This window comes from Schistocerca nitens, chromosome 5, assembly GCF_023898315.1.
Source record: "Schistocerca nitens isolate TAMUIC-IGC-003100 chromosome 5, iqSchNite1.1, whole genome shotgun sequence".
Classification (NCBI taxonomy): Eukaryota; Metazoa; Arthropoda; class Insecta; order Orthoptera; family Acrididae; genus Schistocerca; species Schistocerca nitens.
The window spans coordinates 291,701,373-291,728,736 of NC_064618.1; the positions used below are offsets into that span (position 1 = coordinate 291,701,373).

At 45.1% G+C, this 27,364-nt stretch overlaps 1 protein-coding gene across 1 annotated transcript in view; it reads right to left on the bottom strand.

Annotated features, from left to right (window-relative positions):
* The window catches only part of LOC126259892 (adipocyte plasma membrane-associated protein Hemomucin-like), a 252,173-nt gene extending 225,626 nt beyond the window's left edge, over positions 1-26,547 (bottom strand). The window contains exon 1 of the mRNA XM_049956969.1: positions 26,462-26,547. The gene's annotated coding sequence lies outside the window, so the exon portion shown is untranslated. The remainder of the gene's footprint in view (positions 1-26,461) is intronic.
* Between the last annotated feature and the right edge of the window lie 817 nt (positions 26,548-27,364).

The following is a 27,364-nucleotide window of genomic DNA, read 5'->3' on the forward strand; positions in this document are numbered from 1 at the left end:
GAATGGAAAGACTCGATTCCAAATTCCAGACAGCATTTCTAGAGACTAGCGTAACACTAGATATCTGAAAGGCCTGTGTACATTTCTTACGACCTCAGTCAGCACACCATCTACTGTTTGTGATCCTTCTCAATCAACCTTCGCCTATAACTCAGTGGTTATATTGCAGAACACCTGACATGACATTGAGACAGAATGCGTTGCAAATACTGGAGAAATATCTAGTGTTGACATGAGGGAGTTGGAAATACCGGTTTCATACCATGTTCCTTAGCCGAATCTCTTTCTAAATTCGGTAACTTTATTAAGAGATTGCGCCATAGGCGACGTGTAACTGCACTGTTGGCGATCACCGTCTATATTCAGTGTCGCGGAATCTGTCTGGAAAAACCACTTCATTCATAGGTAATACCGTACCTGGATTTATAAAACCGGTAAAGCTTCTAACGTGGACACTTGTCTGCACCTGTAGAACCAGGACTGCGTGTGACAGTAATACGGTCGTGTTTTTTAACATCTGGCGGTTTGTAAGACGATTACGTCTCTCTTTCTAAGACACAGTGGTACCACTCTAAAAAAAAAAAACTTATAAGACATTCCCACCCATTGCTGATTTTCTCTCAGTATTATTTCGTATCTCCAGCAATCATTTATTGACGAACTATAATACACTCCTGGAAATGGAAAAAAGAACACATTGACACCGGTGTGTCAGACCCACCATACTTGCTCCGGACACTGCGAGAGGGCTGTACAAGCAATGATCACACGCACGGCACAGCGGACACACCAGGAACCGCGGTGTTGGCCGTCGAATGGCGCTAGCTGCGCAGCATTTGTGCACCGCCGCCGTCACTGTCAGCCAGTTTGCCGTGGCATACGGAGCTCCATCGCAGTCTTTAACACTGGTAGCATGCCGCGACAGCGTGGACGTGAACCGTATGTGCAGTTGACGGACTTTGAGCGAGGGCGTATAGTGGGCATGCGGGAGGCCGGGTGGACGTACCGCCGAATTGCTCAACACGTGGGGCGTGAGGTCTCCACAGTACATCGATGTTGTCGCCAGTGGTCGGCGGAAGGTGCACGTGCCCGTCGACCTGGGACCGGACCGCAGCGACGCACGGATGCACGCCAAGACCGTAGGATCCTACGCAGTGCCGTAGGGGACCGCACCGCCACTTCCCAGCAAATTAGGGACACTGTTGCTCCTGGGGTATCGGCGAGGACCATTCGCAACCGTCTCCATGAAGCTGGGCTACGGTCCCGCACACCGTTAGGCCGTCTTCCGCTCACGCCCCAACATCGTGCAGCCCGCCTCCAGTGGTGTCGCGACAGGCGTGAATGGAGGGACGAATGGAGACGTGTCGTCTTCAGCGATGAGAGTCGCTTCTGCCTTGGTGCCAATGATGGTCGTATGCGTGTTTGGCGCCGTGCAGGTGAGCGCCACAATCAGGACTGCATACGACCGAGGCACACAGGGCCAACACCCGGCATCATGGTGTGGGGAGCGATCTCCTACACAGGCCGTACACCACTGGTGATCGTCGAGGGGACACTGAATAGTGCACGGTACATCCAAACCGTCATCGAACCCATCGTTCTACCATTCCTAGACCGGCAAGGGAACTTGCTGTTCCAACAGGACAATGCACGTCCGCATGTATCCCGTGCCACCCAACGTGCTCTAGAAGGTGTAAGTCAACTACCCTGGCCAGCAAGATCTCCGGATCTGTCCCCCATTGAGCATGTTTGGGACTGGATGAAGCGTCGTCTCACGCGGTCTGCACGGCCAGCACGAACGCTGGTCCAACTGAGGCGCCAGGTGGAAATGGCATGGCAAGCCGTTCCACAGGACTACATCCAGCATCTCTACGATCGTCTCCATGGGAGAATAGCAGCCTGCATTGCTGTGAGAGGTGGATATACACTGTACTAGTGCCGACATTGTGCATGCTCTGTTGCCTGTGTCTATGTGCCTGTGGTTCTGTCAGTGTGATCATGTGATGTATCTGACCCCAGGAATGTGTCAATAAAGTTTCCCCTTCCTGGGACAATGAATTCACGGTGTTCTTATTTCAATTTCCAGGAGTGTACTTAGTAGTAGGAGGTGCATGACAGGTTCGCCATGAGCATCAGGCTTATAAAGTGTGTGTGTGTGTGTGTGTTTCAACATGTGCAAAGAATATGACTATGCCTGGTGGTAAGGAAGGTATGGATTTGAAGTGAAATACTGTGATAGCAAAGGGAAAAGTATGTCAAGTCATAACAATAGTACAGATATTTCTATTTCCAGGGCCACAGCCGTCAGGAGGCTGTATTTCCGATACTTCGCTCGTTGTCGAATGTTGTCCAATTGAGACCGCAATCATAACATTTAATTGTAAGTATAGCGATCAAATACGTTTGTGAGTGGTTTCCTAGGATAATTCTGTCTAGGGGTGCGTGGCGCACCGGCAGTGGTCTGGCGTGGGAGTGACTCACGTTTTTGGCTAACGGTAGGAGCTGTCCAAATGGAGAGGTCTCTTGGGATGCTGTAATGTAACTGACTTAACTGTATCATCCTCTAGATGGGCAAATAGCTAACTAACATTCAGTATGTGGTCGGTAGCTTTCGTGATCACGTGGAAATGTGAAGAGATTCAATATGGACATGTGTTTTTTGCGCTGGACCAGTATTCCCTCCCATGTAAATTGTCCAGTTGACTGCTTCTTCACATTTCCCATCTTTATTTAGTTGAGAGATATCGATTGTGGTGTGCACATCTAGCATGTGAATGACGGGTGGAAGACACGTTTGCTGATTCTCTAGACATGAGAAAAACCTTAGCTGACTTTGTAAGTTATGTGGATGATTTATAATGTTAGATCACCGACATTGGTATTCGCGAGTAAAAATATCAGTTTCCTCTATTTTTTCCGAGTTTTCATGTAAAAGTCTTCGCAGACGGGGTAAGTTTCTAGTTATTCTGTGGTTTACAGCACGCTGCACCTCGCTAAAGTTTCGAGTTCTGTATATGTATCTTCGGAATTATAATGTGTGAGCAATATCGCCATTCAAGTGATATTGCTATGTGCTTGATATCGAGAAGTGTCACGTAAATGGTATAATATTCTGGCAAACAATGCGAAAATTCATGTGTTCTTGTAATCCCAGTGTCTGGAGATTGGTGTAGAAAGCAAACAAGCAGGGCGGGACCAGAATCAATGACCCCTTTGCGCCAGGGGGAACCGACCCAGCATTTGTACTACAGTCTTTGTAGTATATGTACGAGTGTCTGGCGAAAACGGCGTGATATTTGTATTATATATGTTCTTGTAAGCGCAGAGTCTGGAGATGCGTGTGAAAAGCAAGCAGGTCAGGGCGAGAAAAAGTAATGCCTTTGTGCCGAGGGGAGCTGACCCTGACATTGTACAACAATTTGGAGAGTGACTTTGGTCCACTGAGGGCACTCTGGTCACACTCTGGAGTGGATGGCCGCCTGATCTCGTGGGAAATATCTAGTGCATGTGCTTATGCTGTCTGTCTTTGCGGTATATGTACAAGTGTCTGGCGTTCGATAGCTATAAGCATGATGCAAAAGGGGCGATTTTGGATGGCGCAAGATACGAATTGTTTGTTTACTATCTCGACACAGTACGTGGGGATGTATTGTCAGGTTGGAGATCGGTATCACACTCTAATATTGAAGCTTCCATCGTCAGTGGCAGAGCAGTGTAACTGAGTAAGAGTCTTTGCGTATTTGATGTTCTGTACGTCACTTTGCAGGGTTTAATTGTCACTGCAATATGGAAATCTGTACAACATAGCTTCTTGACACAGTCTTTTCTGAAGAAAAAAGGCAGACAGTACTTCCACACCGGCAGCATCAGTAATTTTGGGGGTAAATTCAGTAAGATCCAACCAGAATGCTCCATTCATTCACAAGACATCCTTCATGCTGGGGCAAAGGAATGTCTACATGATTCGAACAAGACGGAGGCTAGGTATCTACGACTGAGAAAGCAAGTGTTCAGAGACAAGTTTAAGCAGACCATCCATCTCTGGCAGGGATGCCGTCACTCATCCATCACTGTGGCATTAGGACATCTCCAGACCAGTAGCTGTAGGACACCAAAAATTCCAGCCATTTTTCTCTTCTGTAGGAAATTGCTTCGAATTCTGTTTGCGTAATTCTTCTGATTTTCCCGTCTGTGCCTAGACAGTGCTCTCTTTCCAAACAACAAGAATGCTTTTATGATTAACGGTGTTTTCACGAGTGTGCACAGACATGATGAGGGCTTTTAGTGGTGAGAACGTTTACCATTCCTGAAACATATGTTGAAAGCAGGACGTCACGATTTCCAGGAAGGGAACACGTGATGTCTCGTTAGGACCACCAGGAAGAATGCATTCGGTGTTATTCTGAGCTATTTTCGTAAATGGGACCTGTTAGGACAAGAATGTCCATGCAGACAAGCTGAGACATCACGAAAGCCCCTATAAAAGCGATCGTTATCTATTTCTGTGATACTTTACAATTTCCGAGAGGTCGACTTGGCTCTTGTTTACATAGCCGTATGACGTCCGTATAACATTGAGAACCTTTTAGATGGTGAGTCGCTATCCAAACATTTCACATCGATGTGTCAGCCATGCTGGGTGGGTAAACATGAGTGCACAGCTAGACGCTGCTCGCATGTCCCATTAGGATCAATAGGAACAATGCACCCTGTGCTATTCTGAGAATCATTGGAACAGAGTGACCTATGATGTCAGTGTCCACAGGTAGAGAGGTATCGCACCAGTAATAGTAAACAAGCGCGCATGGCCCAGGGGGTGACTTGGCTCTTATTAACATAGACAATCGACATCAGTATAACACTCTAAGAACTCTAACTGTATACCTGAAAATAGGTGCGTCCTTCTCCTGCTGGCTTTTGGCAGTGGTCTGAGAGCAATAGCTCACGCCCCTGTACTTGTCTGTCAGGCAGTGGCGCGAGTTATTGGTGCATGACTTGTTGGAACAGTTCGCTGAGGGTGATCCACTATGCAAACATCTCACTGGACTGCAGGTACAAAGGATATGCGTCATCGTACCAACAATGGTGCCTAGATGAGCATTTATTTCTACAGGAATTTCTCAGGTGTCAAGTATGAAAGGGATGTCACTGCCTCATGCTTGCAGGACCCAAACAGACATCTGTTTGTGGCTCGGCAGCTGACGGCAACGTCGTCACTTCACGGGGTCCACCAGTGCACCCTGACTCCTGGGGGCATGTGTGGCATTGTTCTGTGTGGTCGAGTGGACAGGCGGGCGGCGGGTGTTGCGTGCTTCGTGATCGAAAGATTTTTAACTGTGTAATTATGTGTGATGTATGTTTCATGGTGGTATTCCTTGCACAATCGGAATAAAAAAAGAGATGCGATCGATGTAACTACTTCTCACAGGACCTGCCTCTTTCCAAACATCAGGAGGTGATGAGCAAGAGAAATCCAATAACCGCAGACTGATTTTTTTTGTGAGATCCTTCTGCTCCACCACAGAGCCACCAATTTCCAGGTAGGGGTGGGGAGGGGGGAGTGGGACGGAGGAGTGGGGAGGGGGGTGGTATGGGGATTTACCAGTGGGTGAGGGGTTAATTAATTGATCAATTGAATTAAGTAGTCATTCAAATTGATAAGAGTGAGGGGGTTATTCGAATAACTCAGACCTGAAAGTGTACTTGTAGCAGGAAGGGGGGAGAGGGGTGGGTGTTTGGTGGTTTTATGAGGGGGTAGGGGAGCGGGAGGGGTGAGGGAACAATAGGTTAAGTACATGTTAATCGAAGGAGAACAATAGGTTTGCCCCTGAGTGTATACCTGCCCCAATGTAGGCAACTTGCACTAAAATTTGGGCTGATGTCCTTGCTGTTCCGCTAAAACGTTACCAAGTGGCACTGTTACTAAGTTTATCGTTAGTACAGTCGAAGGCTGCTTGACAAATGTGCGTATCTTTAGCATCCCTATGGGGATTCTAAACGAAGTAATAACGCTTAAATCGAAGACTTATTCAAATATTAGTGCGATTCGGAACGAGGTCTGGGCAGATTTTTCCCGAACCCAGTTCCATGTGAAACAACACACATCAAAGTAGAATTTAAGAAAGCCGATCTTGTGTGTAATCAGTATTGAGTGATATCAAGCATATATTGTATACATGGGGTAACTATCAACCTGCTTCACATGTTGTGAAGGAGATCGCGTTAAAGAAGACTATCCCAGACGAAAATTCCTCCTTGAACTCAGCCTAACTGAACGTAAACCTTTATTTTCTGACCATGTAACAGGAAAAAGTTGACAATCCATAGGATACAGTGATCAGTTGAAGTTTACTCAACTGTTGTTAATCCTAGATTACTAAACACTCATGACAATTACTATTGCACTCGGTACAAATTCGCGGTTTCCGCCACTCTGGTATTGTCAGTATAGAGTGTAAAACAGAACAATCTGTATTTGTACGTGACATACAACTGGAGACCTAATAATTAGCCGCGTCTTGTAGCCGTGCGATCTGAGGCGTCTTTTCATGGTTCGTGCGGCTGCCCCTATCGGAGGTTCAAGTGCTCCCTCCGGCATGAGTGTGTGTGTTGTCCTTAGCGTAAATTAATTTAAGTTAGATTAAGTAGTGCGTAAGTTATGGACCGATGACCCCAGAATTTTGGTCCCATAGTCCTTACCACATATTTTCCCTAATAATTATATTTAACTAGTGTGTAAACTACAAATGATGACCTTCGTTGAATAAAATTATAGATACTAAACTCTGCAGTGTAACACTCACACTGAGCAGTAGCCGTCACAGTACCGGTCTGCAGCATTACTGCTGTTGTCGTGGTTTCACGGAGCTCAGCCAAGTCACTGTAATGTAAAATGTAAAAATCTGAACCTTTTTAATAATTTCTGAATATGTGAAACGTTGGCAGTCTGTGTGCGCGGAACCGACCGCAGAGTAAATGTAGCTCCATGTCCTCTAGCGTTTAATTTAATATTCAGCAGACACGGGATACTGGCTTAGTCGTCACCTTCTTTGTCAATATAAGCAATAACATTTGAGGTTTTACAGACGAATGCACGGTATGTGAACGGTGAGATATGACCTTTGCGACATCTAGAGAGGAACGCGAGATCTTCCAGAGAAGATTAGAAATTGTCAAACAAACCTACCTCTTGAACCTTGGTTTTCTAATCAAACCCACCCGTTCCTAACATACTCCGTCCGAACAGGCCTCGGAATGCCCAACGGTACCAATCGGCGGCCGTGTCATCCTCAGCCCACAGGCGTCACTGGATGCGGACATGGAGGGGCATGTGGTCAGCGCACCGCTCTCCCGGCCGTATGCCAGTTCACGAGACCGGAGCCGCTACTTGATCAAGGAGTTCCTCAGTTTGCTCGCAAGGGTTGAGTGCACCACGCTTGCCAACAGCGCTCGGCAGACCGGATGGTCACCCATCCAAGGCGGAAGGCCGTTGGCTGAATAAAATTATGGAGTAGTAAAATTTACGATGGTTGAGTAACAATTTAACATTTCCCCGTCTAGAGTTCTAGGCTAATGATCCTGAGACTGTAGCCGGCCTAAGTGGCCGTGCGGTTCTAGGCGCTACAGTCTGGAACCGAGCGACCGCTACGGTCGCAGGTTCGAATCCTGCCTCGGGCATGGTTGTGTGTGATGTCCTTAGGTTAGTTAGGTTTAAGTAGTTCTAAGTTCTATGGGACTGATGACCGCAGAAGTTAAGTCCCATAGTGCTCAGAGCCATTTGGACCATTTGAACCTGAGACTGTAAACACTAAGCCTGAACAGAGTAGCGAGTTCCAAATGAATATGTATCTGCGCCTTCAGACGTACCTGGAAAGAGTCAGAAGGAGTTTGGAATGGGGAATACAGAAATTCTCGCCCATGTCGGTTGTATAACTAAAGATGATAGCACAACTGATACTAGCAATGTCGAGACATCGAAAGGTAAACAGTGCGACTCTCAAAGAGACTTTGCAGTCACGGTCTGACATTTTATTACCAACAACTCAGAAATGTGCGGTGTAATGGTCTTTTGGGGCTGTAGGGTCAAGTAGAACCAATCTTAAATTGAGACAAGAGAAGCGAAGCCTGGTTCAGTCTCAGTCCAAAATCCAGACCAATTACATGATCAGAAACATCAGGTCTGAAAGTGTAGGTACGCTGCTATCAATGAAGTACGGCATTCAAGTGGCAGAAACGAGGAGGTCTTAAAATGGTAGAGCAATATCGGTACAAATAGAAGATGCAATCTGTGTGTGATCCGTCTAGAGGCAGTAGTAGAGAGGCGAGGGCCGAGTTTTTCAAACAGGAAATTATGTCTGTTTAACCAACGATACAGAGCTGTTTAACCAACGATACAGAGCAGAGTTCAGACTCAATGTACACCAACGTCAGCGAGCAGAGTAGACAGAATTCATATCTTACAAGACTTAGTACGCAACGTCACTGCGTCAGAAATCTGACCTGTAAATTTTTCCGATCATTGTGCCTATATTACCAGAATCAGTTTACAGAAGCAAACGACTTTTCGTGGGAAACGACACTGGAAATTAGATACCATCTTACTCAGATACGAGTAATTAAGAATTATGATGCTGGAAACATGGAACGCCTGAGTCATTAACGTAAGGAAATACCCCAATAGATTAAATTGATGGGTGGAAACTCAAACTACGGAGATTGCTTAGACAATATGATTACAACAAACGTGACTGGGAGAAAAATATAACTTATTGGGACATATCGGAACAAGAGATAATTAACATATTCAGTGATATATCGAAAGCTGGCCGTTGTGACTGAGCGGTTCTAGGCGTTTCAGTCCGGAACCGCGCTGCTGCTACTGTCGCAGGTTCGAATCCTGCCTCGGGCATGGATGTGTGTGATGTCCTTATGTTAGTTGGGTTTAAGTAGTTCTAAGTCTAGGGGACTGATGACCTCAGGAGTTAAGTCCCATAGTGCTCAGAGCCGTTTGAACCGCCGCACGGGATTAGCCGAGCGGTCTTGGCGCCGCAGTCCTGGACTGAGCAGCTGGTCCCGGCGGAGGTTCGAGTCCTCCCTCGGCATGGGTGTGTGTGTTTGTCCTTAGGATAATTTAGGTTAAGTAGTGTGTAAGCTTAGGGACTGATGACCTTAGCAGTTAAGTCCCATAAGATTTCACACACATTTGAACATTTTTTTGAACCATGGGAACCATTTCATACGTCGAACGTGCAACACATCGAAGAGGGGCTCGTCGTATTGGCAGACAAGAAATACCTGCCAACAAGCATCGAATCCCTTAGGCCGAGAACCTTGATGAACGCCGATTACAAAATACTAGCTTAAGCAGTAAACTCAAGATTAAGGGACGTAAGGAAAAGCATGATAGGAGATTACCAAACTTGCACGATCCCTGGACGCAGTACAGCCGACTTCTCGAGTGATTACCATGACACAGTAGCCGTCATGGATGTCTATAAAACAGGGACACTCGAATAACTATTGACTTTTCGAAAGTTTTCGCCCGTTTTTCCCACAGTTTTCTACTGACAGCAACGCGGATTTCGGTATCTGCAGCAAATCCTCCGAACTCGTCAATCATTTGCCGAGGAGCTCAGCCCAGAATCAGGGAGCAACTGACAGGGCGATTCGATATAAAGAGGACAAGCCGTCGGGGCTGACCACTATCGGTGGCCTTATATGCAATTGCGCTCGAATCTCACGTAAGAAAATTTAACAGCTCTCTCCCAGCGTTAATCTTATAGGGAAAGAAAATCGTATGTCGAGTATTTGCAGATGATCTGAGCGTATTTGTCTCGGCACAATACCAGATACCGTATACAAACATTTACTGAACACTAACTGTCCAGCAACAGGAACCATGATCAATTGTAACAAATCCAAGACAATGAACTTAGGGAAAGGTTTACTACTGGAAGAACAACGATGGTTACCCACAGCAACAAATATACGAGTTCTAGGGCTAGATCCGGTGTCAAATCTGCAAAGGATGCATATTACCAACTGGTGATCGATGCTGAACAAAGTTAGGGCCAGCATGCAGCTACATTGCGAACCAAATCTCGATATGACCCAGAAAATAAAACTAGTCAACTTACCGGAACCGTATTAGATAAGTCTGTTTTGCCAGTACCAGCGCCAATAGCCAGAAGACTACTACCAGCGATTGGATATTTCGCATGCCATGGAAATATTTTGAAGGTAAAATGTGTCACACTAACATTACCCTTTAAAGAAGCTGGGATTGGACTACTAAATACTGACGCAAAATACAAAAATTAGCTACTAATGAGCAGTGTCCTTAAAAGCTCAAAATTCAGCCCTAGCAGTCTGATAAGTATACTTCTAAAACCAGTTCAACCAGAAACCCAAGTAGCACCTTTCAATATTCGCAAAATAAATTCACGTTTCAGTTTTCTCAGAACAGCCATGGTCGAGAACAGCTATGTCACCCAGTAAAAGAAATGTCAATTGCCCTGAAAAGTGAAAGAGCATCCACAACAAATAGGTTATGTCAGACATTAGGATAGAGCGGTGCAAAGACGTCAACGAAACGATTCCAGTTTGTACAGAGTTATCCGCCTTGCGGATTCACCCAATTTTAATAAGTGTAATGAGGAGGATTTATACACATGTCACCAACCAAGAGAAATCTCGGAATGGACGCAGCAAAAACTGCGGACGGCATTGCAAAATGTGAAGAGACAACTTGTGACATCAGACTAAAGCGATATCCCGGCCAGAAAGTTAGTATGGTAATCTGGCTATCGAGTCAATTCGAACGCTACCTGATAACATCAAAAACACCGAGTTTAACGGAACTTAACTTTAAACTGACAACGTTAGGCCACGAACTGCAGAACAAACGAAAGTACCAAGACAATTTTGCAAAGCACGCAATGGAACCACTGCTCTGTACCACATGCAACACTTCAGTGAAGGGTTGGGGTTTATAACTGTCGCGAAACTTCAGCGACCACTAATTACAACACCCAAGTCAGGGACCAGAACCAACACTAAACTAGGGCAATTAAGGCACACACCAGTTACCGCTCTGCAAAGCTTAAGAATGTACATGTTTCACAACGTGCTTAGAACTGTGACCTTGGTCAACTTCACATACGCTGAAGCGTAACTTGGTATGGAGACCAATAACTAAATACAGCAAGTAAGCTGCTTTAACAGACTTAAGATATGTCGCGCATTAACTCCACTACAATTCAGAATTGTTTTAAGGCTGCTAAACACGAAATGCTAATAATCACTGACAGGTTAAAAAGAGACAATCGGTCACAACGGCACTAACGCTATAACAGACTTCATCTCCCGCTGGATACTCCAGTGGCTGCCCTACTTTACAACTCCAAAAGCCAATGACACCCAAATAAACCTAACCTGGAAACCTACAGCAGCAGAATCAGTTATTCAAATTTAGTAGTAAAACGAACATGAGCCCCGTCGCCTAGCGTCATATTAGAAAAATTTGGTGGACTAAGTCCACTCAATCCCGGATGCGCTGCAATATATCCACGAGCAACGCCACTCTATTACTATTCACTAACATGCAATTTAAGAAAACATTTGCAACCAAAGGCAAACCCCATGAGCCGGCCGGAGTGGCCGAGCGGTTCTAGGCGCTGGAGTCTGGAACTGCGCGACCGCTACGGTCGCAGGTTCGAATCCTGCCTCGGGCATGGATGTGTGTGATGTCCTTAGGTTAGTTAGGTTTAAGTAGTTCTAAGTTCTAGGGGACTGATGACCTCAGAAGTTAAGTCCCATAGTGCTCAGAGCCATTTGAACCAAACCCCATGAACGGATATGCTGATACGGGAATCAAATCCGCCCCTCATGAATATTGCCAACACCGACGTATTTATACAGGATAAAAGGACAGTGACATATCATCAGCACACCACACTTAATATGTGTCAGGCTGGTCGGCGAAGCCCGTAAAACCATATAAATATTTAAAGACAACTAGAATAAAGCTAACCACAGCTTCACAAACTTCAAACTAATTCCTCTCAAGAAAAAGTACACGGGCGCAACAATATATCACTAAAAGTGATAAAATCTTAGTCCCCACTCATATTCCCTAAACAACAGCTAATTCCGGCAGAAAAACACATCATTGAACTTTCAAACATCGATGACCGGAAGCTACTCGATGTAAACAACGATCTCTACTACGCATTTCCTCAAAGGAAATCAACAAAACAACAGAAGTATAAAAAAATACAAATCACTCGTAGCAACTCTCAAAGGCAACCACATGTCGACGGCTCACCGCACAGCGCACACATCATTGTACCACTGTGAAGGCTCCATCCGACTCATTGCCCGTTCGCTGGTCCCTTGGCTTACGTTAGGCGGCATTGCCGCTTACCCAGTACGGAATAGTTTGAAGCAGCGGGTCTTTTCAATTAACACTGTAGCCCATCAGACGGAAGACGAAAGAAAAATTCGCGGGGACTGACATACGGCAAAGCAAGAGTGTTGTATCCCTGCATCTGAGATAATAAGACCAGTGTCTAGATTTGTGAACCCTTCGTAATTAAGGTTAATATTTCTTCCCGTTACGTTACCCGCATTTTAAACGCACCTTACGCTCCCGAAGTAGGATGCAGGTAGTAAAGAGGAAGTATGCTGCAACGAAGGGAAGAAATTTATTTTATTTATCTCTATAATTTTCCTTAAAAAGAAACAAGAACCTCAGTTTCTGTAGATGATAAGTGACAGGATTTAGATAAAATATCAGAAATCTCTGTAGATACACTGAAACGCCAAAGAAACTAGTAAAGGCATGCGTATTTAAATACAGGGATATATAAACAGGCAGCCGGCCGCGGTGGCCGAGTGGTTCTACGTGCTCTAGTCCGGAACCGCGCGACTGTTACGGTCGCAGGTTCGAATCCTGCCTCGGGCATGGATGAGTGTGATGTCCTTAGGATAGTTAGGTTTAAGTAGTTCTAAGTTCTAGGGGACTGCTGACCTCAGATGTTAAGTCCCATAGTGCTCAGAGCCATTTGAACCATTTGTAAACAGGCAGAATACGGCGCTGCGGTGGACAACGCCTATATAAGACAACAAGCGTCTGGCGCAGTTGCTAGATCAGTTACTGCTGCTGCAATGGCAGCTTATCGAGATTTAATTGAGTTTGAACGTGGTGTTATAGTCAGCGCACGAGGGATGGGATGGGACAGAGTCTCCGAGGTAGGATGAAGTGGGGATTTTCCCGTATGACCATTTCACGAGTGTACCGTGAATATCAGGAATCAGGTAAAACACCTAATCGCCGACATCGCTGCGGCCGGAAAAAGATCCTGCAAGAACGGAAACAACGACGACTGAAGAGAATCGTTCAACGTGACAGAAGTGCAGCCCTTCCCCATATTGCTGCAGATTTCAGTGCTGGGCCATCAACAAGTGTTAGCGTGCAAACCATTCAACGAAACACCATCGCAAACGGCTTTCGGAGCCGAAGGCCCACTCGTGTACCCTTGAAGACTGCACGACAAAACGCTTTACGCCTCGCCTAGGCCCGTCAACATCGAAATTGGACTGTTGATGACTGGAAACATGTTGCCTGGTCGCACGAGTCTCGTTTCAAATTGTATCGAGCGGATGGACGTGTACGGGTATGGAGGCATGAATCCATGGACCCTGCATGTCAGTAGGGGACTATTCAAGCTGGTGGAGGCCCGGTAATGGTGTGGGGTGTGTGCAGTTAGAGTGATATGGGACCCCTGATACGTCTAGATACGACTGTGACATGTACGTAAGCATCCTGTCTGATCACCTGCACCCATTCATGTCCATTGTGCATACCGACGGACTTGGGCAATTCCAGTAGGACAATGTGATACCTGCCGGCCGGAGTGGTCGAGCGGTTATAGGCGTTACAGTCTGGAACCGCGAGACCGCTGCGGTCGCAGGTTCGAATCCTGCCTCGGGCATGGATGTGTGTGATGTCCCTAGGTTAGTTAGGTTTAAGTAGTTCTAAGTTCTATGGGACTGATGACCTCAGAAGTTGAGTCCCATAGTGCTCACAGCCATTTGAACCATTTTTGAACCAATGCGATACCCCTCACGTCCAAAAATTCTACAGAGTGGCTCCAGTAACACTCTTCTGAGTTTAAACACTTCCGCTGGCCACCAAACTCCCCAGACATGACCATTATTGAGCAAATCTGGGATGCCTTGCACGTCCTATTCAGGAGAGATATCCAGCTCCTTGTATTCTTACGGATTTATGGACAGCCATGTAGGATTGATAGTGTCAGTTCCCTCCAGCACTACTTCAGACATTAGTCGAGTCCATACCACGTCGTGCTGCAGCATTTCTGCGTGCTCGCTGGGCGCTGCACGATATTAGGTAGGTGTACCAGTTTCTTTGGCTCTTCAGTGTACAAAGAAACATACATTTAATTTCAGTTCCTTATCATTTAATTACAATTAAGAAGAAATTTGGTTTAAATAAGTAACAAAAAAGCGCTACATGAAATGAAACACTTGCTTTAATTTATTCCAATTTGAATGATTATTCATAACAAGTAAGCTTTCACGGCCGGCGTCTTCATTAATTAAAAGTTCCGGGCTGAATTGCCGTGGTCCATATATAAAACTTCTTCTCCATCCTGACGTTTCGTTGCCTACTGCAGGCAACATCTTCTGAGGTGAGCCGGCGACTGGCTGCTAGGCGCTGGTGGTCCCACTTATATAGAGCGCTTAGATGGCGCCACCACTCGTCACGTGCTTTCGACTGTAAAACTATCTCTGGCTAGTGCCATCTCTCTCAGTTACAGGTAATCGATTGTCACTTCGTTGGTACAAAGTCGACCGCCATATCTTGTCTGGTTTTAATCCTTCTTCTTTTCTATTAAAATTATTTCCGTGCTTGTAGATCTCTATAGCTTCTCTATACATCTGGGTATAATAATGTGAGGTCCTAGCTATCACGTTTGTCTCACTAAATTTTATTTCGTGATCACCGTCTTTGAAAACGTGTTCCGCTACAGCTGATTTGTCAATCTGTCCCAATCTACAGTTCCTTTTGTGTTCCGTTAGGCGGGTACTAACACTCCTTTTAATTGTTCCAATATAAACCATGCCACAGCTACACGGAATTTTATACACACCTGTGGTAGCTAAGGGGTGTCGTGCGTCTTTCACCGATCTTAAACTTTCACTAATTTTCTTGGTAGGTCAAAATATTGTCTCCACTTGAAACTTGGCCAAAACTTTACCAATACGGTCCGTATGTTATGAGTAAATGGAAGACAAACTTTTCCAGCCGACGGTTGTTGTTGTCGTGTATTTTCGGACACTTTTCTTCTAGGGTGGAGTGCTCGATCTATTTCCTTGTCAGTGTACCCATATCACTTGAAAGCTGTTCGCAAATGGCTTAATTCATCTTGCAAGTAAATTAAGTGCTACCCAGCGATTAATAAATAGCTCTTCCATTCCTACAGAAGATAAAAGATACCTTTGCAAAACTGAAGCTTACCCTTCTAGTCTGTATGGGTTACCTAAGATACACAAGGCCAACGTCCCATTGAGACCGATAGTAACTGCCACGGTTCTAGGCGCTACAGTCTGGAACCGCGCGACCGCTACGATCGCAGGTTCGATTCCTGCCTCGGGCATGGATGTGTGTGATGTCCTTAGGTTAGTTAGGTTTAAGTAGTTCTAAGTTCTAGGGGACTGATGACCTTAGAAGTTAATTCCCATAGTGCTCAGAGCCAGTAAGTGCCATTGGGGGTCCTACTCAAGAGCTGGCTAGATATCTTGCTTCTTTGTTGCAACCGTATATAGGTAAAACTGACACTCATATTAAAAATCCCATCATTTTATCGAAAAACTGAGGGAGAACACAGTTAGTCCAAGTGACATCCTTGTCAGTTTCGATGTAGTATCCCTGTTCACCATGATCCCTGTTGACGAAGCTCTTTCTTACATAGCTGATACGTTTCCTACTGATATAATAACTTTGTTTCGACGTTGTCTATCCTCGACTTATTTTCAATATAACAAAGAGTTTTATGAACAAATTGATGGGGTGGCCAAGGGTAGCCCTCTAAGCTCTGCTATTGCTAATATATTTTTGGAATTTTTCGAACAACAGGTGCTGCAGTCGGCCAAAAAAAGCCCTTTGAAATGGTATCGATACGTGGATGACACCTTTGTGATATGGAATCATGCTGAAGTGGAACTGAGTGATTTTTTTTGGTGCACATAAACAGTTTCAATCCAAAGATAAAATTCACCATGGAGAAAGAGAGTAATGGACAACAAAATTTTTTGGATGTATTGGTCATTAAACGGGCAGATGGGACTTTAGGGCACAAGGTATATAGGAAAGACACACACACCGATCGTTACCTACATAAGGATTCGAATCATCATCCTAGGCAGAAGAGAGGAGTCATAAAACCTTTAGTGGAGAGAGCTAATAACATCTGTGAGCCGGCCGGCCGAAGTGGCCGTGCGGTTAAAGGCGCTGCAGTCTGGAACCGCAAGACCGCTACGGTCGCAGGTTCGAATCCTGCCTCGGGCATGGATGTTTGTGATGTCCTTAGGTTAGTTAGGTTTAACTAGTTCTAAGTTCTCGGGAACTAATGACCTCAGCAGTTGAGTCCCATAGTGCTCAGAGCCATTTGAACCATTTGAACCATCTGTGAGCCAATTTACTTGCAAGATGAATTAAGCCATTTGCGAACAGCTTTCAAGAGAAATGGGTACACTGACAAGGAAATAGATCGAGCACTCCACCCTAGAAGAAACAAAAAATACACGACAACAACAACCGTCGGCTGGAAAAGTTTTTCTTCCATTTACTCATAACATACGGACCGTATTGGTAAAGTTTTGGCCAAGTTTCAAGTGGAGACAATATTTTAACCTACCAAGAAAATTAGTGAAAGTTTAAGATCGGTGAAAGACGCGCGACAGCCCTTAGCTACCCCAGGTGTGTATAAAATTCCGTGTAGCTGTGGCTTGGTTTGTACTGGAACAACTAAAAGGAGTGTTAATACCCGCCTAACGGAACACAAAAGGAACAGTAGATTGGGACAGATTGACAAATCAGCTGTAGCGGAACACGTTTTCAAAGACGGTGATCACGAAATAAAATTTAGTGAGACAAACGTGATAGCTAGAGGCAACGAAACGTCAGGAAGGAGAAGAAGTTTTATATATGGACCACGGCATTTCAGCCCGCAAGTTTTGATTAATTGAAGGATTATTATTACTTTTTAGCAGACAAGATAACTTTCAAATGATAGAGTACAGCAATCAGTCGTCCTTTTGTTTCAGGTTTTATTAGGCAAATGTAGATTTCAGTTAGTGCTTAGCCATTATCAATGCACCACTTCATAGTATCAATGCATATCCTAGTACGTCAGTCCGCTGCTGTCACAGTTCGTACAAGTATTGAAAGAAATGTGACAGATGCCCGAACATCGGGGGACTGACGTACTAGGAAATGCATTGATACTATAAAATAGTGCATTGATAATGGCTAGGAATTAGCAGAAATCTGGATTTGCCTAATAAAACCTGAAAGAAAAGGACGACTGATTGCAGTGCTCTATTATTTGAAAGTCATATCACAGCCGTTGAGTGCGCCCACGTTCCTAATGGAAGGTTACTTGATGAAACAAAATAACAGGCACACAAAGTAGGCCGAGAAGACAACGGAATATGAGTCAATGGAAAGGCTATAAGGGGAGTAAAAAATAAAATAAAAAGAGGTTTGCCGCGCGGAGTGGCCACGCGATTAGAGGCGCCATGCCACTGACTGCGCGGCCTCTCCCGCCGGAGGTTCGAGTCCTCCCTCGGGCATGGGTGTGTGTGTTGTTCTTAGTGTAGGTTAGTTTAAGTAGTGTGTAAGTCTATGGACCGATGACCTCTGCAGTTTGGTCCCTTAAGAACTCACACACACCAAAAGAAGTTTGTAACGCATGTCTGTGCAGTGGCACTCGCCACGGAGGTAAGCCGGTTCGAATCCTGGTGGACGATGAAATTCTCACTGCCAGTATTTGGGCGGCAAGGGGAGGAGAAGTGGTGACGTAAAGCTCCTGATCACCAGAGATTGCGCCAACGTCCTGGTTTAAATTCCAATTCTCACCACAGTGTTTCGAGAAGCCAGGGCACGTGACGCTGTTGATGGTGGTCCGTCTGTCAGACGGGGACGTTAAGCACGGCGAGCCACTCGGTGCTATTCGAGAGGAGTACGCTATATGCCGGCACCCTTCTCTCATCATCATACAACACAAAAATGACATCACACTGCACAACCATTTCAGTCGCCCACACTTATCAAAGCCGGCCGAAGTGGCCGTGCGGTTAAAGGCGCTGCAGTCTGGAACCGCAAGACCGCTACGGTCGCAGGTTCGAATCCTGCCTCGGGCATGGATGTTTGTGATGTCCTTAGGTTAGTTAGGTTTAACTAGTTCTAAGTTCTCGGGAACTAATGACCTCAGCAGTTGAGTCCCATAGTGCTCAGAGCCATTTGAACCATTTGAACCATCTGTGAGCCAATTTACTTGCAAGATGAATTAAGCCATTTGCGAACAGCTTTCAAGAGAAATGGGTACACTGACAAGGAAATAGATCGAGCACTCCACCCTAGAAGAAACAAAAAATACACGACAACAACAACCGTCGGCTGGAAAAGTTTTTCTTCCATTTACTCATAACATACGGACCGTATTGGTAAAGTTTTGGCCAAGTTTCAAGTGGAGACAATATTTTAACCTACCAAGAAAATTAGTGAAAGTTTAAGATCGGTGAAAGACGCGCGACAGCCCTTAGCTACCCCAGGTGTGTATAAAATTCCGTGTAGCTGTGGCTTGGTTTGTACTGGAACAACTAAAAGGAGTGTTAATACCCGCCTAACGGAACACAAAAGGAACAGTAGATTGGGACAGATTGACAAATCAGCTGTAGCGGAACACGTTTTCAAAGACGGTGATCACGAAATAAAATTTAGTGAGACAAACGTGATAGCTAGAGGCAACGAAACGTCAGGAAGGAGAAGAAGTTTTATATATGGACCACGGCATTTCAGCCCGCAAGTTTTGATTAATTGAAGGATTATTATTACTTTTTAGCAGACAAGATAACTTTCAAATGATAGAGTACAGCAATCAGTCGTCCTTTTGTTTCAGGTTTTATTAGGCAAATGTAGATTTCAGTTAGTGCTTAGCCATTATCAATGCACCACTTCATAGTATCAATGCATATCCTAGTACGTCAGTCCGCTGCTGTCACAGTTCGTACAAGTATTGAAAGAAATGTGACAGATGCCCGAACATCGGGGGACTGACGTACTAGGAAATGCATTGATACTATAAAATAGTGCATTGATAATGGCTAGGAATTAGCAGAAATCTGGATTTGCCTAATAAAACCTGAAAGAAAAGGACGACTGATTGCAGTGCTCTATTATTTGAAAGTCATATCACAGCCGTTGAGTGCGCCCACGTTCCTAATGGAAGGTTACTTGATGAAACAAAATAACAGGCACACAAAGTAGGCCGAGAAGACAACGGAATATGAGTCAATGGAAAGGCTATAAGGGGAGTAAAAAATAAAATAAAAAGAGGTTTGCCGCGCGGAGTGGCCACGCGATTAGAGGCGCCATGCCACTGACTGCGCGGCCTCTCCCGCCGGAGGTTCGAGTCCTCCCTCGGGCATGGGTGTGTGTGTTGTTCTTAGTGTAGGTTAGTTTAAGTAGTGTGTAAGTCTATGGACCGATGACCTCTGCAGTTTGGTCCCTTAAGAACTCACACACACCAAAAGAAGTTTGTAACGCATGTCTGTGCAGTGGCACTCGCCACGGAGGTAAGCCGGTTCGAATCCTGGTGGACGATGAAATTCTCACTGCCAGTATTTGGGCGGCAAGGGGAGGAGAAGTGGTGACGTAAAGCTCCTGATCACCAGAGATTGCGCCAACGTCCTGGTTTAAATTCCAATTCTCACCACAGTGTTTCGAGAAGCCAGGGCACGTGACGCTGTTGATGGTGGTCCGTCTGTCAGACGGGGACGTTAAGCACGGCGAGCCACTCGGTGCTATTCGAGAGGAGTACGCTATATGCCGGCACCCTTCTCTCATCATCATACAACACAAAAATGACATCACACTGCACAACCATTTCAGTCGCCCACACTTATCAAAGCCGGCCGAAGTGGCCGTGCGGTTAAAGGCGCTGCAGTCTGGAACCGCAAGACCGCTACGGTCGCAGGTTCGAATCCTGCCTCGGGCATGGATGTTTGTGATGTCCTTAGGTTAGTTAGGTTTAACTAGTTCTAAGTTCTAGGGGACTAATAACCTCAGCAGTTGAGTCCCATAGTGCTCAGAGCCATTTGAACCATTTGAACTACACTTATCAATTACGCTTAAACACAGACTTCACGAAGGAAATGTGCCATTGTGCGCGGAGGGCAGGAAAACTTTTCCAGTTATGCCGCTGAACCTGCATTTCAGTGTCTCCCAGTCAAAAAGCCATAGGACTTCACTTTTTTATTTGATAATGGTACATCATCGGACCACCTGACGTCTCTAGTATTGTAGAATAAAAATAAGCCCTAATCAATCACTAATGCTTCTGCTGGAACCGATATAAGTTCATTACAGAATAATATGCGGTGTAAATGCTACAGCGCAATAAAATCATCGCAACACCCTCTTCTTTCCATCCTTCATTCCTTTTCTCCTTCCTTCCTAATATGGTGTTTGCCCACTTCGTTTGTCTTTTAGCTATGTTGTGTGTGCCGGTGTGTGTTTTCACATTGCGTTTTGTATTAGATATTAGTGTTGTTTAATAGTTGATTATAGGAAATATAGTTTATAAATGCTTAGAGAACTTTGGCACCATAATCCCGATTGGAAAATGTTGCAGCCTTCGTTGAAAGTTGTTATTGTACATTATCTCTAGTAAGCCTGAGTCATATGTAATATTGTAAAAGCAGTAACTACCAGTGAATAATACTGGTTATAGCTTTCTAGTCCATAACATTAACATTATCTTTGTTCCGCTTAAAATTGTACTTGAGAACAATTTTTGATGTGGATATATTTTATCTGTGACTCACACCAAGAATCGGTCTAATTAATTGATTCTCCCAGTAAATCAAACTCAGTTTGTGTGCTAGCGTGCTTAGCGAAGTAGTTTCGCTAACATGTATTTTCTGCAATTATAAGCCTAGGTTAGTCTTATGACATTGATCTCCTAGCCTAACTTCTAACATCGATTGTTAGTTCATCATGTTATTTGTAACTATTCCGGCACGGAAATAACGTTGGAGTATTTCCACTAATCAGCCAGAATATTATGACCACCGACCTACTGTCTATGTAAACCCGTCCAGGCGATAGAAGCGTCACCTGGCGAGGAATGACTGATAGTCTGACACATGCACAGTGCATGCAGTATCTGTGAGCGTGCTTCCGTGTGTAGAATGGAGAGGGCGCGCGATCTGCCTGTCTGGTCGAGGGTAGATTGTGATGTCCCAGAGGCTCGGCCCGAGCATTTTGGAGACTGTGCGATTTGTCGGATGTTCGAGGAGTGCGTGAGTGTATTCAACACGTGGCGAAACCAAGGTGAAAGCACGTTCAGACATTGTGGGGTTGGGCAGCCACACCTCATTACAGATATTGGACGTCGTAGACTGGACAGACTGGTAAAACATGGCAGGTGAAAAACTGTGTTGGAACTATCATCAGACTTTAATTCTGGAAAGAGAACAAGTGTGGCTAAATACACAGTGCACTGAACACTGCTAATGACCGGCCTCTGCAGCAGACGACCCGTGCTTGTGCCAATGTTAACACAACTACATCGGTAACTACAACTGAACTGGACACGTGACCATTGGCACTGGACGTTGGAACAGTGGCAGAGCGTTGCATGATCTGAAGAATCCCGATACCTTCTTCAGCATGTCGTTGGGAGGCCGCGAACCCGTCGTCTTCCAGGGGAACATCTCTTTGACATCTGTACTGCGGGAAAAAGCTGGCGGATGCTCCATTATGCTCTGAGGAAAATTCACGTGGGCATCCATGGATCCAGTGAGCTCGTGCAAGGCACCATGATGGCCAAGAAGTATCGTACACTAGTTGCAGGCTACGTACATCCCTTCATAACAATAATGTTTTCCGACTGCAGTGGCATTTTTCAACAAGATAATGCGCCATGTCACAAGGCGAGGAGAGTGATGGAGTGGTTCGAGGAAACAGTTTGAGTTCCAACTGATGTGCAGGCTCCTCAACTAGCCTGATCTGAACCCGATGAAACACATCTGGGATGTGATCGAACGTGAAATCAGAGCTCATCGCACCCATCCCCGGAGTTTACGGGAAATAGGTGACTTTTGTGTGTCCCTCCAGTGACTTACCAAGGCCTCATTGCTTCAATGCTACGTCGCGTCGCCGCTGTTACCCGTGCCAGGTGGACATAGCACCTATTAGATAAGTGGTCATAATGTGTACTCTATAGTTGACAGTCATATATTAGCCGCTAATTTGACGGAAATGTGTGTATGCAGAAAAGAAAATTATGATACTTGACGTAAATATTGCACTTTTTTGCATTGCTGACATATTTTTGCAGACATTTCAGACTTGGAAAGAACATTGACACTTGGCGAACAACATACTCGTACATGTGGTAATTATTTAATTTAAGACTTTGTCTCTCAGAACTCAGTTCGAACATTGAACGTTCTACGAGTGCAACCATTTTTGGCGAAGATGAACAGTATGAAATTAAACCAGTAGTTGATTTTTTTGAGTTTTTGAAATTTTGCGGAATAGCATTTAAAGTAAAACTCATGTCTGACAACTACATATTACTAAGTTGTTAATTGTATTGTATAAGCAAATGTTGGTTTAAACTATTCAAGGAAAGTATGTTTTATACCGGTTCCAATATTCCATAGATTTCAAAGAAATTTTCTGATGCAAGTGGTGAGCTAGTCAGTAAACAATTTTTTTTGAAGTCAGTAATGAAAACATTGACAACGTTTTCGTCATTTTTCGGAGTTATCATACTTTTACCAATATGTGAAGTATTTTTTGATATACATTTCAAGTCGTTTGGATACCTTTGAGCAAATCCCAAATAGCGTCAAAATGTAAATGGCTATTTCATTTTAATGGTTGCTAAGATACTAGGCTCTGATTGGAGGAAAGGTGAGAGAGGTGTGGCTTGATGATGTCATCAAAAGGTCAGTGACCTAGGTCATGTAGTGTCACGAATGTAAACAAAGTGTGCTGGAGTCACCGCAGCCATACTATTGATATCCCTTTCCAGGGCTGACCTAGTACTTAAGACCACCCGACTACTGCTAATTAAAAGTTATGCAGAGTAATCGACTAGCTCTTTCATTTGCTTTTAAAAGCGCAGTATTTTTCGGCAGATATACTTTTATACTCAAATGATTAAGACTGAAATTAGTATTAAATGGTGTAAACGGGAATGAAAAGAATATTTTAAATAAAGCAGATAACTTTTAGGGTTACTCAGATGTACATATTAACAGAGAAGTCAAAGACCCACTTCATGAGTTTTTGAATTTAGAACATTTGGAGATAAGGACTGAACGAAAAAAATGACAAAAACAGAAAACGAAAATCAGGAGAGTAAAAACTATTTACAAGTGAAGATTCTGATAGTCTTGTAACATCAACACTATGTGCCATTAATAAAATTATTGCTGTATTATTATTATTATTATTATTATTATTATTATTATTGTCTGTTCATAAATGTATATATTTTTCACTATTTGTAGCAATGATGAATATTTTTGTGTGTGGCTTACGCATAAATAAATATTTGTCCTAAACTGATTCATGCATAGGGATCGATAGAAATATAGTGTTACATCTTGGTTACACGTGTGCGTCGTGCAGTTTTCCTTGCTGCATATGCAAGTAGAGGCACATGTCTGCCAGCCTGATCTGGGAAGACTCCTGAGGCCCCTTCCGCATAGTTCAGAGACATGCGCAACTTTGCTCCGGTGCACAGTCCTCCTTGTCTCTTCATGGAAAGCTTGCATGCACTTAGTGCGCACAGGAAACGGCACAGGTGTAAACCCACCTTCAGGGAGTCCCTATGAGTATAGGACGTGGTTAGTGCCTCAAGTAAAGGGCATAAGGGGGAGTAGTGAGTGCAAGAGAGGTACAGACCGGTCAGTCAGTCGCCAGACTGTAGACTGTCAGCACCTTGGAGTGGAAACGAGGCAAAACCGTCAGAAATTTTACTGGAAATCAGGTCGGATGGACGCATAACCAGCTTATTGGAGCTAAGGATGTTCGTGCAAAAAATGGTTCAAATGGCTGTAAGCACTATGGAACTTAACATCTGAGGTCATCAGCCCCCTAGACTTAGAACTACTTAAACCTAAATAACCTAAGGACATCACACACATCCATGCCCGAGGCAAGATTCGAACCTGCGACCGTAGCAGCTGCGCGATTCCGGACTGAAGCGCCTAGAACCGCTCGGCCACATCGGCCGGCGATGTTCGTGCAATGGATGTTTTTTCTGTGATATTGCAGAAAGACTTGGCAGGAATGTAGCCACTGTACATGATTGCTGGCAGCGGTGGTCACGAGAATCACAAGAAGACCGGGCTCCGGATGATCACGATCACTGCCGAGAAGGAAGACCATTGTGTTCGGTGAGTGGCTGTGGCGCATGGCACTGCATCTGCAGCAGCAGTTTGAAGGGCAATTGGTAACACAGTGACACAACGAGCTGTTACTTCGAGAAGTGTTCCGAACCAGCCGGTCCTGTAGCGTGCATTCTACTCACCCCAAACCAGCACCATTTGCAACTCCAGTGTTGTTAAGCGAGAGCTCATTGGAGTTGAAAGTGGAGTTCTGTTGTGTTTTTTGATGAAAGCTGGATCTGCCTCGGTGCTAGTGATGGCCGTGTGATGGTTAGATGAAGGCCAGTCGAAGGCCTGCAACCAACCTGTCTGCGTGCCAGACGCACTGGGCATACAACTAGAGTTATGGTTAGTGGTGTGATTTTTTATCCCACGCACCCTGACTGCAAATCCGTACGTCAGTCTGGTGATTTGACCTGTCGTGATGCCAGAGGCTATTTTCCAACAGGATAACGGTCACTCACATTACCGCTTCTACAGTGTCGGTCTGGCCTGCTCGATCACCAGATCTGTCTCCAATCAAGTACATCTGGGACATCATCAGACGACAGCTCCAGCGTTATCCACAAACAGCACGTTAGCGACAGCACAATTGTTGTGCAGCCGCCTCAAATGCCAGTTCTCTAAATTTTCTCAAAAGCTCTCCTCGAAAGAAACGTCGCTTTCCCTCCAGTGATTCCCGAAACATCTCACTAATACTAGGGTGTTGTTCATACCTATCGCTAACAAAGCTAGCAGCTTGCCTTTGAATTGCTTCGATGTCTATCTTTAACCCGACCTGGTGCGGATCCCGAACACTCTAGCAGTGCTCAGCAGTGTGTCACACTAGTGTCCTATACGCGGCCTCCTTTACAGATGAACCACAGTTTCCTAAAATTCTCCGAATAAACAGAAGTTGACCATTCGACTTCCCTACTACAATCCTTGCACCGTCATTCAGTTTCATATTGCTTTGCAACACTGCGCCTGGATATATAATAGACGTGACTGTATCAAGCAACACACTACTAATACCGTTTTCGAAAATTATGGGATTATTTTCCCCACTCGTCTGCAGTACGTTTTTCTATATTTAGAACTAGCTGCCATTAATCACACCAGCCACAAATTTTGTCTGAGTCATCTTGTATCCCCCTACAGTCACTAAACGACGACACCTTCCCATATACCACAGCGTCGTCAGTAAACAGCTGCATTCTGCTAGTTACCGTGCCCGCGTTACACCGAAACGAGTTGTATGAAAATACAGCATTGGTCAGAGATCGTTGCGATGTACAGTTTGTTGGCGTTTATAACACTCAAAAGAATTATTAGCAAACAACATTTGTTCAACAGATTCCTCTTTTCTTCTGGTTGAAATGGCTCTGAGCACTATGTGACTTAACAGCTGAGGTCATCAGTACCCTAGAACTTAGAACTACTTAAACCTAACTAACCTAAGGACATCACACACATCCATGCCCGAGGCGAAATCTGCGACAGTAGAGATCGCCTAGAACCGCTCGGCCACATCGGCCGGCTTCTTCTGGTGGTATCAGCGGTAAACCCCCTCTCTGTAAGGCAACTGTTACACTAATCTACACAGATTTCCTTGTAGTAAATTGTGCACATGGAAATTATTAAGTGCAGAGACATTTCGCATGATGATTTCTTTAGAGGCACCTAGGTAAAAATTCAGTATTGCATCTCCTTTCTTTGTAGTTGGAGCGCTGTAGAGACACGCAACAAGACAATGTCAGCTTACGCTGGCAGACTCTCGTTGTGGGCAACAGTTGCAGCAGCAGCAGCAGCAGTAGTAGCTGTGCAGACTCACCGGCCCGTCGCGGTCGGCGTCCACGACGTGACTGCGGGCCTCGGAGGCGATGTCCGGCTGCCGGCGAGCACCTGCCCGGAGGCCCCACTCGTCCCTACACCGGCCGGCCAACCTGTTCGCCAGCACGCGCCGGTAGCAGCGGCGACGCGTGCAGCAAAGGTGCGTTTACGCTACGCGCGACTCGCATCGCGAAACAGTTGAGGGCGCAGCTGTTTCGCGAGACTGCGACCTCGGTCTTTCATTCACGCAGACCGGCAGATTACGCGAAGCGGGCTCGAAAATGGTGAGCTGCCAGTTTGGGCGAGAAAACCGCCGCAGCGCACTCTGTCATGTCTCCGACTGCTGCAACCGCATTAGCCCTCATAACGATGCTATATATGAAAAAGATAAAAAGAAAAACAAAATACACTACTGGCCATTAAAATTGCTACACCAAGAAGAAATGCAGATGATAAACGGCTATTCATTGGACAAATATATTATACTAGAACTGACATGTGATTACATTTTCACGCAATTTGGGTGCATAGATCCTGATAAATCAGTACCCAGAACAACCACCTCTGGCCATAATAACGGCCTTGATACTCCTGGGCATTGAGTCAAACAGAGTTTGGATGCCGTGTACAGGTACAGCGGCCCATGCAGCTTCAACATGATACCACAGTTCATCAAGAGTAGTGACTGGCGTATTATGACGAGCCAGTTGCACGGCCACCATTGACCAGATGTTTTCAATTGGTAAGAGATCTGGAGAATTTGCTGGCCAGGGCATCAGTCGAACATTTTCTGTATCCAGAAAGGCCCTACAGGACCTGCACCATGCGGTCGTGC